The sequence below is a fragment of the Lepidochelys kempii genome, chromosome 4 (assembly GCF_965140285.1).
Source record: "Lepidochelys kempii isolate rLepKem1 chromosome 4, rLepKem1.hap1, whole genome shotgun sequence".
In the NCBI taxonomy this organism is placed as follows: Eukaryota; Metazoa; Chordata; order Testudines; family Cheloniidae; genus Lepidochelys; species Lepidochelys kempii.
Genome location: NC_136383.1, coordinates 2,671,217 through 2,683,876, shown reverse-complemented (window position 1 = coordinate 2,683,876; position 12,660 = coordinate 2,671,217).

Here is a 12,660-nt window from a genome sequence, read left to right as displayed (position 1 = left end):
CAGGCTGGAGAAGGCCACGGAGCCCGGAGAGATAGGAAGGAGCACAGGGCCCAGCAGGAGGAGTTGTTGGGACCCTGCTTGCACCTGCCTGGTTGAAGGGCCCTGAGTTAGAAAGCAGTGGAGTGGGCAGACCTGGGCTCCCCATCAACCCCTTAGAAAGCACTTGAGGTTATAAGCCTCAAGACAATAATTTTTCCTTTTCCTTTTTTGGTTTGGTGAGAAAAAAATGAACAAAAAATCAGTTTTGCTTCACACCAAATGTTTTTCCAGATTTTTCAGTCAGCCCCCGAATGAATAATCAATTATTTCCTCAGAGCTAATTAAACTGCATCGAAGCTCAAATGGCCTGTTTTATCCCCTACAGTTTGTAAAGTGCACACTTATTGTCCAGCGTTAGGCTTGAGAACTGAGCCTGGGACCAGCTGGCTCCACCTCCCTAGTGAGCCACACAGGACTGGCAGCTGAATCTCAGCTGGCTTGCAGCAGAATCACCTGATTGGCCAGACTGCCCCGCTGGGTAGAAGGATCAGCAGACTGGGCCTTAAGCCCAGTAGCTGCTCCAAGCGTTTTCCCACTGCTGTGAGAGCTCCTGGGCCTGCTTGTTTCCAAGCCTGGGGTTCAGCACGGCTCCCGTTTTGCCTTCTCCAGATAACCCAGTCCTGACCCTGGGCTCTGACTCCTGACTCCTGCTCTTACTTGACCTATCTGCCCACATCCTGCTTACTGACTCTTACGCATTACAGGCTAAATTCAGATGGTTGTAACTCTATTGACTTCAATGGTGACACTGGCTTTTACACCTCATCTAAATTTTGCACAGTGTCATCAGTGGGATTGCATGGAGATGAGCCAGAGCTCAGTTTGACTGGACAAGTGAGCACCTCTAGACTTCAAACACATTGTATCTTGTATCTGCCAGGTGGCATTTTCAGTGGGGATAAATTTCATACTCTGAGCATGATCCTCTGAGGTGCAGAACACGCTCAGCTCTGACTGAGTTCAGTGGGAACAAAAGAAGCTCAGCCTCAAACAGGATCAGGCTCTGAATCAGACTTTAGGGCAAAATCCTAGTCCCACAGAAGTCAATGGAAGCTTTGCCATTGAATTCAATAGGGCTCAAATCTCACCCTTAGCGGTCTTTTTTAGATTCTCTTTTGTGCATATAATAAAATGGGTGTCCAGAATAGGAAATATTGTGTCTTTCTGCGAGGTCTGATAACTAAAAATGAGGCAAAGCAATCCCCTCTCTCTCTCTTTTAAATCACCTTTGGGTTTAGATGAAGCATGGAAAGTTTAATGACACAAGGAGACTTCTTTGAAAATGTACAGTCAGCTGAAGACAGAAGGTGATAAGGATAACTGTTTTGAGATTGTAACACTATTCACCAGTAATGGATGTTTTAGTACATATCTGTAAGACGAGCTGACAATACAAAGAAGTCAACTGCCAGCCCACTTACAAAAATGAAATAAGCATTAATCTCTAAGGATGCAAATAAACCAAACACAATACAGTTATCTTCTATACCACGCAAACATGAGAAAGACCCCCACTTATATACTGCATCCTCTTTTCTTTCACATTGCAAAATTTTCATATTGCACACAACTTAGGAAATTGTAAACAAGTCCATCATTATTGTAGGCAGAATAAATAAAACTGGATCATTAAACCCCAACCTTCTATGCTTTCTGACTCAGACTCAAGAACAAATCAAAGACCACAGGGTTCTCTTAGCAGGTTAATGGAAACCTTACCAACTGGTTTCACATCAGCAACAGTGAGATAAAATGAGCTATATGTGATAATTGTTTAAGAAAGTCTTTTCTCATTTTTGTTGTTTTCCTTTTATTGGAAATCAACAGAGCAAGTTATTTTAACTACTTCAAAGATTATTGTTTACTCTTTTGGTAAATAAAATCACCACTGCAGAATAGATATAGAGTTGCTGGTATTCCACCATTACTAGAGAGGACCAGGATGGGTTGTAATGGGATTCTTAAGAAAAGAGGGAACTTCCTGTCTAGTGAGTTCTCTATTTGTGGCTTAAAGCACGGCTGTCAGTGTTTATGTCCTCACACTACAGGGTGTCAAAAGTGCATGAATCTCTTTAAGGAGGAGTCAACTTGCAAAAAAACCTACCATCATACTGCAGAACCAAAACGACCTTCCCTGGTAGATGGCCTGTTCCTGGAAAGGACACACATGCATTACTGTAGTTCATTACTTCTCCATATATATTGACTTGGCTATACTTTCACAGATGTCATTGGCAAAGGTCATTCAGAAACTAAAGTTGATATTTGCAAGATAAGCTGATAATGGGTTTCAATTTACCTCTGAAACCTCCCTAGAATTTACACAGGCCTCTGACTTGAAACACTGTACGAGTAGTCCACATTATCCCCAGAGTAATAGGGAGCTGGGTAGAGCAGTGCATACCTTAAAAATACTTCTGCAAAAATCAGTGGATCCACAGAAAGCACTCCTTTTCGATTCTTTGTTTCTGAGTTCATTCGCTCTTGGCACTAAGAGGGACCGGATATCAATCCATGTCCTCCAAACCCTTCTGAACCAGTCTCTTGTATTACAGAAATTGTAAGAACAGCCAGGCAAGGTGTATTAGTTTATTTGTTTTCTCAACGTGTGAATTTTCCCTTTGCTAGAGGGAGGTTTATCCCTGTTTTGTTGTAACTTTGAAACTAAGGCTGGAGGGGGTTCTTCTTGTTTCGTGCAGCTTTTGTTACCCTGTAAAGTTATCTTCCAATCTGATTTTAGAGAGGGGATTTTTACCTTTTCTCCTTTTTTAATAAATAAAATTCTTCTTTTAAGAACGGAATGATTTTTTTTCACTGTCCAAAGATCCAGGGATTTGGGTCTGTGTTCACTTTGCAACCAATATCCATTCGTCTCAAGCCTCCCCAGGAAAGGGGGGGGGCGTAAGGACTTGGGGGGATATTTTGGGGGAACAGGAACTCTAAGTGGTCCTTTCCCTGATTCTTTGTCTAAATCACTTGGTGATCACTTGAACCCACCAAACGCGAGAAGGCTCTAGCTGATATAAAACACAGAATCTTGCCTGCCCAGCAACAGTCTGCTGTGAACATCCCCTTAGCACTGGCTTAGCACTTAGCACTGAGGACATGGATCACAGAATCAAGCGCTGGTATGCCAAGCTGTCCATGGAACTGTATCCAGCTTCTTGAGATATTGCCATCCCTCCACAACCCTTATCTCCAGCATTAACTACGTTCCACCAGAATCACAGAACTGTCCACCAGTGGTGGGAAGAACATGAGTTGCAGGAGACAGAACTGTCACAGGGGCTGCACTGGGAGATCCAGATCCTCAGCTGGTATAAACTGACTTCAGTGGAACTATGCTGATTGACTCCAACTCAGAAACTATCCCAGGACAAGGAATAGCCTCTTGAAGGAGATAAGAATGAACATGGACCTTGCCATGTTCAGAACTGTGGTCAAAGCTTTTTTTCACGTTAACTCTCCCTCCATCCATTCTTCACACATGTGCGAACAGTGCACATCCTGTGTCCCCCCCCCTCCCAACACAGGGTACCTTTACAGTACAGCTGGAGGTGTAATTTGCACTCGCTTTCATCAACCTAGTGCCTAAAAATAGCTTCTGTGGCCACAGCAGCATGGGAAATAGTTCCGGCTAGCCACCTGAGTACACTTCCATCCACTATGGGTACACAGCTATTTTTACAGCACTACCTTGAGCAATCTAGTGCGTGTACATCTACCTGAGTGGCAAATTACACCTCTAGACATACTCATACAGAAGGCTGTGCAATCACCTACATAGAGAGAATGGCAAGAGGGAAAACCACAAGCACTTTGGGGGACAAAAATCTAAGCTTGTTCTATTCTAAATGGACAAAATATGGCAGCTCTTACTCAGGCAAAACTCCCAGAGTTTAGACTTAGAGTGTAAATAATCAAATAGTAAATCAAATCACATGCACACTATATGAGTAAAAGGAGACTCTAATGTATTTAACACTATTTAGAGTATGTAAGTTAGTAAGACATATATTAAGCGGCACAATTCTTTAATCTTTGCTTGTGTTGATTAGTAGAAGCAATCCCACTGATTTAAATAAATTGGGCCTATTCTTAGAGCAAGGAGCTCTCAGTGTGATTAAGGGTGGCAGAATCTGGCTCTTCAGGATTTGCTTGTCACTAGTTAATACATAGGCAGACAGGACAATTCCTGCTTTGCACAGGGGAAGTATCCGAATCATCAGTATCTTGAAGTTAGTAGAGGTCTGGAGATTAAAATTAGCTCAGGATCCAATGTAACCTGCTGGCTGGCCAGTTTAATTCATGTAATTTCCAGCAGATGCAAATTTTTGTGGAATGGTTATGACCCAAGTACAAATGTCCCAAAGATATTTGTATGCAGCAGACACAGAGTTCCAATCTGGTAAATGTATCTGAAACCCTGGAAGTTAATGACAGGTTTCAGAGTAACAGCCGTGTTAGTCTGTATTCGCAAAAAGAAAAGGAGGACTTGTGGCACCTTAGAGACTAACCAATTTATTAGAACATAAGCTTTCGTGAGCTACAGCTCACTTCCTCAGATGCATATCGTGGAAACTGCAGCAGGCTTTATATATACACAGAGAATATGAAACAATACCTATTCCCACCCCACTGTCCTGCTGGTAATAGCTTATCTAAAGTGATTTCCAGCACAAATCCAGGTTTTCTCACCCTCCACCACCCCACACAAATTCACTCTCCTGCTGGTGATAGCCCATCCAAAGTGACAACTCTTTACACAATGTGCATGACAATCAAGCTGGGCTATTTCCTGCACAAATCCAGGTTCTCACATCCCCCCCACCCCCATACACACACAAACTCACTCTCCTGCTGGTAATAGCTCATCCAAACTGACCACTGGAAGTTAATGTTGATGTATTAGCTTCATTACTTTTAATAATTTTTCAGAGGCTGTTTTCCTTCAGAAAGGGTCGCTGGAGAATAGTTGTATGCTTGATATTACTTGCTCGATACTGCACTGAGCCTAGAAGAAAGCAGACTGAGCCCTGTTACAGCAGACTGGAAACAACTCTCTGCTTTTTCATAGGGTTCATAGATATTAAGGCCAGAAGGGACCATTAGATCATAGTCTGATATCTGTAGCAGGCAGGCCATAGAATGTCACCCAGTTATTCCTATACTGAGCCCAGTAACTTGTATCTGGTGAAATCAGATCTTCCAGAACGGCATACAGCCTTTATCTGAAATGGAGATTGCATCACTCCCCTTGATAGATTGTTCCAGGGTTAATCTCCCTTGGAACAAACTACGAAGAAAATTGGCCCTATTGGAAGAGATATATTGATCAGATTAATATCATGGACCAAATCCTCAGCTGTAGTGCAACAGAGAAGATGGTGTGCAACGGTAACTTTAAGCCACCACTGGGTTTCCTTTGTTCTAAATCCAGTTGTGAAACAGGGTGGCTCCCAAGCTTAAATTAGAGTCACCTGAGTGCTATTCTAACTTGTGTTGGATACCAGTGACCCCCCAAGGGGTCAGTGAGAAATGAGTAGTGTATAGTGAGGCCCTCTACACAGAGATGAATGTACATTCAGGGGCCTATCTTCCCAAGGAAAAGGGCTAGAAACTTTAACTTTATAAAATGAAAGCTTGGGTATTTGGTAGGCATCTGAAGACAGCACAATGAGCCATAGCCACATTCCAAATTCCAGTCAATACGTCCCGCAACTGGAGTTGAATCAACCAAATCTTGTCAACATGGACTAGGTCTCACTTAGGGCAGCCCAGTAAATGCTCTTTTTCTCTCCCTTTCTTTCTGTTCTTTTGCTAAAAAGTAAATAAATAAAATTAGACGATGTTATGAACTCTGAACACCTCTATTTTTAAGTTGCCATAATTAGGGGAGCCCTTATCTGATTTACTTCGAATGTTGTGAAAATTCTACTCATCTAGATCTATAGATTTAGCCCTAGTTCTACACTACCAGTTTGGAAGCCTAAGATCGCTACAAGTGAACGCTACAAGGTTTGATTATGAAGATTGGGAAGGTTGCCAAAGAATGATCTGAGAATCTTTCTGGGTGCATACAGAAATGAATGTTTTTATGCTCATGCTAATTAACACTGCTTCATGGCTTTGTAAGCTTTTACCCAAATGGCAAGGTACTAATAAGTGGGGAAACAATTCTGTTTTGTGAAACATATTGAGGTTTCAAAAGCTGTTTTTGTTTTGGAACGAAAATTAGTCCTTTCAAACATTCTTGCAAGACAGGAGAGACTGTCTCTTTATAGATCAGTGGTTAGAGCGCCGGTCTGGGACACCGGTCTTCAGCTACTTGCTGGATCAGAGACAGATGGATTCTCTTTCGCTTGGTGCTAGGGCAGTGGAGGGCCAAAGTTGCTATTCTGTGTGATTGGGTTGATTGATTTAATCCTAGATTACGCTGAATCAGACAGAGCAGGTGTTTGAACTAGAGATGCCCTCACTGCAATCTAGTGACCTAACCACCAGGCTATGAAGATGCATTTTGTTTCAAAAATAAAAAACTATGGGCTATCCTCGAAAGATTGCAACATTTGACCTGCTCTGTTTTGAACTCTCTTGAACCAGCCACGTGAGTTTTAGCAACTGCTTAGATCAATGAATAAATTTAATCCTTAATGTGTTTAAAACAAAAGAAAAAGATCCCACCCATAACGCTTACAAAACACACAAAGCTAAGCAGAACAGGCTTCATATTATATATATAATTGAAAGTGTACTGTGCCAGGCTCAGGCCAGATGGCTACAGGACAGTGATCCTATTAGGATCTGGGAAGTGGGTGGGTAAAGCTAAAGGATCCCCCCAGCCTAAGAGGGGATCCACAGGACCTGGACACCAAATAAATACGGGGGACAACTAATGAAATAACAGGGATAGGAGTGTGGTCAAAGGGTCAAACGAAGCCGAGCAGAGAACCCCGGACAGCGCCCACTGCTCCTCAAAAGCATCAAGGGAGTCAGTGGACACTGCCCAGAGGAACTCTGCCCGGATACATGAATGGACGGAGGATAGGAAATAGGTCCCACAGTCACAGGAGACTCCATTGGCCAACCTCCTCACTCTGGTTTTATAGATGGCCACTTTAGCTAGGGCCAGGAGATACTATGACTTAGTGGGGTCACGGATAGGGAGTGCATAAATAAAAAGATGAGGGGAAAAGTGCAGCCAAAAGCATATCAAAATATTTGTGAGGAGCTGGAATAGGGGCTGCAGCCTGGCACACTCAAAGTATATGTGTGCCAGGGTTTCCCTCATGCCACAAAAGGGGCAGGTGTCTTAGATAGGGGTGAACCATGCCAAGTACATGCCCGTGCTCACAGCTCCATGAAGGAGCCACCAACTGATATCCCCGGCAGGCCTTGGGACCAAGGTAGAATATAGGCTGGCCCACCGGGGCTCCTCACCCTCCAAAGGTGGCAGGAGGTCCCGCCATTTTGTATTGGGGCGGGACACGAGGGTGAGGACGTGAAGGGTGTGGAGCACGAGTGTGTATAGATATTTCCTTGGTTAGGTCTGGAAGCAGATCAGTTGCAGCTTGTGCAGCTGGTTCATGGGGAAGGGGCGGGGGGGTGGGTCGGTTGGGTCCACGGGGCAGAGGCCCGATGAAAAGGTCCGGCAGGCCTGCGGTGGAGGGTGGGCATGGTGTGCCTTCGTGCAGGACCTGGTCGAGGTAAACCCGAGCAGTGGGCGGCAAAGCGGCCCTCACCTCCTGCAGTACACACCAGGGAGTACGAGGTCTGGAGAGCTCCATCTGCTGAGTGACCATCAGGGGATCCAGCCAGTCTCCCCCGTTGTAGTCCAGAAGATCTCCAACTCTGGTGACTTTTGCCAAGACCAACCTCTGGCGCACCGAGGGGGACTCTGCCACCTGCACCCGGAGCTGGAGGTTGTGTAGCAGAGGCTCCGTGAGGAGATCTGCCCCCTCGGTGGCCGCCACAGACCTGGTCATTGAAAGCAGTTTCCAGGTCCAGAGGAGGTGCCAGTAGAAGACCGGTAGCCCGGAGAGGTCTCGCAGAAGACCTCTCAGATGGAGATAAAGGAGCTGCCGGTCGTATCAGAGCCCTCGGAAGCAGTGCAGGAAGATGTGTGCCAGTACGCTCCACGCTGGACTATCTGCACCATAAAGGAGCCTCTGCAGGGCCTGGAGGTGGAAGACATGGACCTGAGTGTGCAGACACTTCAGGCCCTGCCCTCCCTCCTCCAGGGGTAGATGGAGAACCCCTGCAGGAACCCAGTGCTGTCCTGTCCAAAAGAACTCCAGAACTGATGTCTGGAGGTTGGCCAGGAAACCCGGGGCCGGGACCAGGGTGTTGAGCCGGTACCAGAGCATGGACAGGACTAGTTGGTTAAGCACCAGCACTCTCCCTTGAAGGGAGGGGCACTGGAGTAGTTCTGTCCATTTCCAGAGCTGGTCTAACACTCTGCCCTCTAAATCGTGCCAGTTCTCTGGCGGAGAGGGATGCATGGCAGAAAGGTAAACGCCGAGATAGAGCAGCAGACCCGTGCTCCACCGGATGGCCTGAAATGCAGGTGGGAGGGAACTCACCTGCCAGCCGTCCCCGACCACCAGGCCAGAGCTCTTGACCCAGTTGATCCGGGTGGAAGAGGCTGCCGAGTAGATCGCCTGGCAAGCTTCCACCCATGCCAAGTCACCTGGGTCCTGGACCATGCAGAGCACGTTGTCGGCATACGCCAACAGGACCAGCTGCAGCTCCAGCTCCCGCAGCACCAACACTGTTAACCTCCTGCAGAGGAGACAGAGGCTCAATCGCCAGAACATACAGCTGGCCCAAGAGGGGGCACCCCTGCTGTACTCGTTGCCTGAAGCTGACCAGTTAGGTCAGGGTCCAGTTAAGCCTGACCAGACACTCTGCGGAGGCATACCGCACCCAGAGAAAACCCACAAACTGGGGTCAGAAGCCAAATGCTTGCAGAGTGCTCAGGAGATACCCGTGGTCCACCCTGTCAAACGCCTTCTCCTGATCCAAGAACAGGAGGGCGAATGACAGACCATCCCTACACCTGAGTTCCAAAAGATCCCAGACCAGATATAGGTTGTTAAGAATGCTGCAGCCCAGGACAGTGTAGGTCTGGTCTGGGTGGACCACGTCTGCCAGCACGGACCCTAGCCACGACTTTTGCTACGACTTTGTACTCCGTGCTGAGGAGTGAGACGGGACGCCAATTTCGTAAATCATGGAGGTCCCCCTTCTTCTGCTCTGCAAAGACTCGGCTCAGACGGTGACTAGGTCTGGGCCAAGGACATCCCAGAACATGCGGTAGAACTCCACGGTCAGCCCGTCCATGCCCAGAGATTTATTGGTGAGCATGCGACGATGGGCTTCCAAGAACTCGGTGAGAGTGAGAGGCAATTCTAGCTGGTCTCGGTTGCCCATGCTGACTGTAGGGAGCTCCTCCCAGAGCACTCTGCAAGCATTTGGATCAGTTGCATCGGGGAGAAAAGGGTCGCGTAGAAGGCTCTCGCCCTCCCGCACATCTCCATGGGATCTGTGAGGGGGGTGCTGTCTTCTGACAGAAAGCAGGTGACGTGTTTGTTGGCCCCCGTCCTTTTCTCCAGGGTGTAGAAGAAGTGGGAGACGTCATCCATAACCCAAAGGAGACAGATGCGGGATCGAACAAAGGCGCCCCGGGTCTGATGATCTTCCAGGGCCCAGAGCTCCTCCCGCTTCTCCCGGCATGCTTCACAGAGGGGCAGATCCTCGGGGGTGGCGGCCAGACACCTCTCCAGCTCTAAGACCATGCAGTCCATCCTGAGGAGCAAGACGGGATGCCAATTTTGTAAATTGCGGAGGTCCCCCTTCTTCGGCAATAGGGGAGCAGCTGGAGCAGCAACGGCAGTGAGAGCCCAGGCCCTAGCAGCAGGAGTAGGAGCAGCAGCCCTCTCCCTCCTTCTCCCTCCAGGCCAGAGGGCTACAGGAGAGTGATAGAAGGCAGATATTTTATCCCCAGGTTAAGTAGGTCCCTTTTCCCTAGGTAAGGTAACAGGGAAGGTTCCAGAACAAGCAGGAACTTTCTGGAAACAATTAAGGCAGATAGGCTGATTAGAACACCTGCAGCCAATCAAGAAGCTGCTAGAATCAATTAAGGCAGGCTAATCAGGGCACCTGGGTTTAAAAAGGAGCTCACTTCAGTTTGTGGTGAGCGTGTGAGGAGCTGGGAGCAAGAGGTGCAAGAAGCTGAGAGTGAGAAGGAGTACTACTAGAAGACTGAGAAGTACAAGCATTATCAGACATCAGGAGAAAGGTCCTGTGGTGAGAATAAAGAATGTTTTGGGAGTAGGCCATGGGGAAGTAGCCCAGGGAGTTGTAGCTGTCGCACAGCTGTTACAGGAGCCACTGTAGACAGCTGCAATCCACAGGGCCCTGGGCTGGAAGCTGGAGTAGAGGGTGGGCCTGGGTTCCCCCCATCCCTCCATTCCCACAGCTCCCTACTTGATACCGGAGGAGTTGATCTGGACTGTGGGTTCCACCAGAGGGGAAGGTCTCCGGCCTGTTCCCCGATCCACTAGGTGCATCAGCAGAGACTGCGGGTATTGTTCTTCTTCCTTTTCCCCATGCTAGCCAGTGATGAGGCTAACTGAGTGAACGGCAGATTTCAGCCACGAAAGTGGCCAAACTGTGGGCTGCCGTGAACCTTTGAGGTGAGCAAATCCTCCAATAAGCACAGGACCCACCAAGGCAGAGGAGGAACTTTGTCACAGTATGGATGTTCCAGTGATGGTTGCCAATACAAAATCCTACAATGGAAGGATAGATTTAGAAATTTTGTTAAAAAGTACTTGGCATTGCCAACTCCATGAATTCAAAAATCATGCCCCAAAATTATTAGATTGTTTTAAAATCATGAGATTTTTAAATATAATAAATGTTGGGTTCTTTTTACTTGCCTTCTGGTTTTTGAGCCTTTAAGGGTCAGATTTTCCAGCTTTTCTCCACAACTACAGAGACTAGAAACTTAACCTTTCTAAAAATGAAAGCTGAGATTCTCACTTAATCACATGACTACAGGAGTCAGTGCTTTAAGAAAAACACTGGATATACTCAGGAGAGTTGGCAACACTGCACCCATAAAGCTTTATGGACCAACAAAGAACATCTGTCCCCATTTACTGAAACCATTTTTTTTCTTTATCTTAGTGATGGCATTTATGTGGTTTTGCCTGGAGAAATGTGCTACACACATCACTGATGAGTCACACTGTTCAGAGGTAGCGAATTGAGACTATTCACCTTTGTTGGGACAAGCAATGGCTAAAACGGTCTCTATTTCTGCTCTTTCACAGCTTCACATAAAGCAATAAGTGACCCCTTGAAAGGTGATGGGATCTCTTCCTGCTGTCTTACAAGACAGAACACCTGTGTGAGTCTGGTTTGATTAGCATGGGGTGCACACAGTTTGCCCTCACTAATCAGCCCTGGCAGGGGAGGGAGAATTGGATCTGGACCCCCCCCACACACACTTCTTTTTCTTTTAGCCTTAATCACAACAAAATGGGGTTTCCTCTTTGGGTCCTTGTTCGCCATTCCAGTCTGTCTTGAAGCAGTTCCTCAGAATTCTGCAGCTAATCGAATCCTTTTGTATAACATCCATCCAGCTAGCTTTGGGTTTGGGTCTTCCAATCCTTCTCTTACCCCCTATTTCTACATTTAGCACCCTGTTTCCTGTATACTCTTCCAATCTTCTTTTCACATGCTCAAACCACCTAAGCCTGGATTCTCCAGTTTTTCTATAATTGGTACCACCTTCACATTTCCCCTCATGGGATTAGACAGGTCTCAAAACACCCTTGGGAGGAATTGTGGTGAATATTATTATCCCCATTTTATAGATGAGGAAACTGAGTTACAGCATGATTAAGGGCTAGCTTATACATAAAAGTGTTACTGCTTTAACTACACTGAAGTGGTACAACAGTTCTAGTGTGGTTGTGGTTCTAGTGATAGAAAAGTGTTTTCCCCAGCATTGTTTAGTCCTGTATGGGAAGGGGAATAATTATGCTGGTGTAAGCAATAGAACTGAACCAGGGCTAGCCGTGGTGGGAAATTTGCGAGGGGAAAAGACTTGTGTAGACTAAGGCCTGAGGCTTGTGTGCACTATTGGGAGGGCCTATACAAGTGGGGAGGGTCCAAAAGCAGAAGGAGCTAAGGGCACATGCCTGGGGGTGGGGACCAGCACACAGGAGGCCAGAAATGGATTTAGCGCTCAGGGGATGCAGAGACTGTGAGAATCTGGTTGCAGGAAGGAATCAGTTGGGTGGGAGTCCTGCACATCACATAGGGCTGTCCCTTCATTTAAGTGCCTAAATGGGAGCTGAGCTCTTCTAAAAATCCAGCTCCACTTGTGGAAGCTGGGCACTGTTGAAGTTGTGGGCTACTTATTCTGCCTCTATTGCCCCTCCTTGGTGAGTAGATGATAAGCAGCACAGCTGGTCAAAAATTTTCTGACAATGTTTTTTTTTTTCAGAGGCGCTTGCCTTTTTGACCATGGACATCTTCAAGGTGATCCATTTTTTTTTCTTTTTCCAATGAAAAATTGGGAAATGAAATATTTCAGTTTTTTGTTGT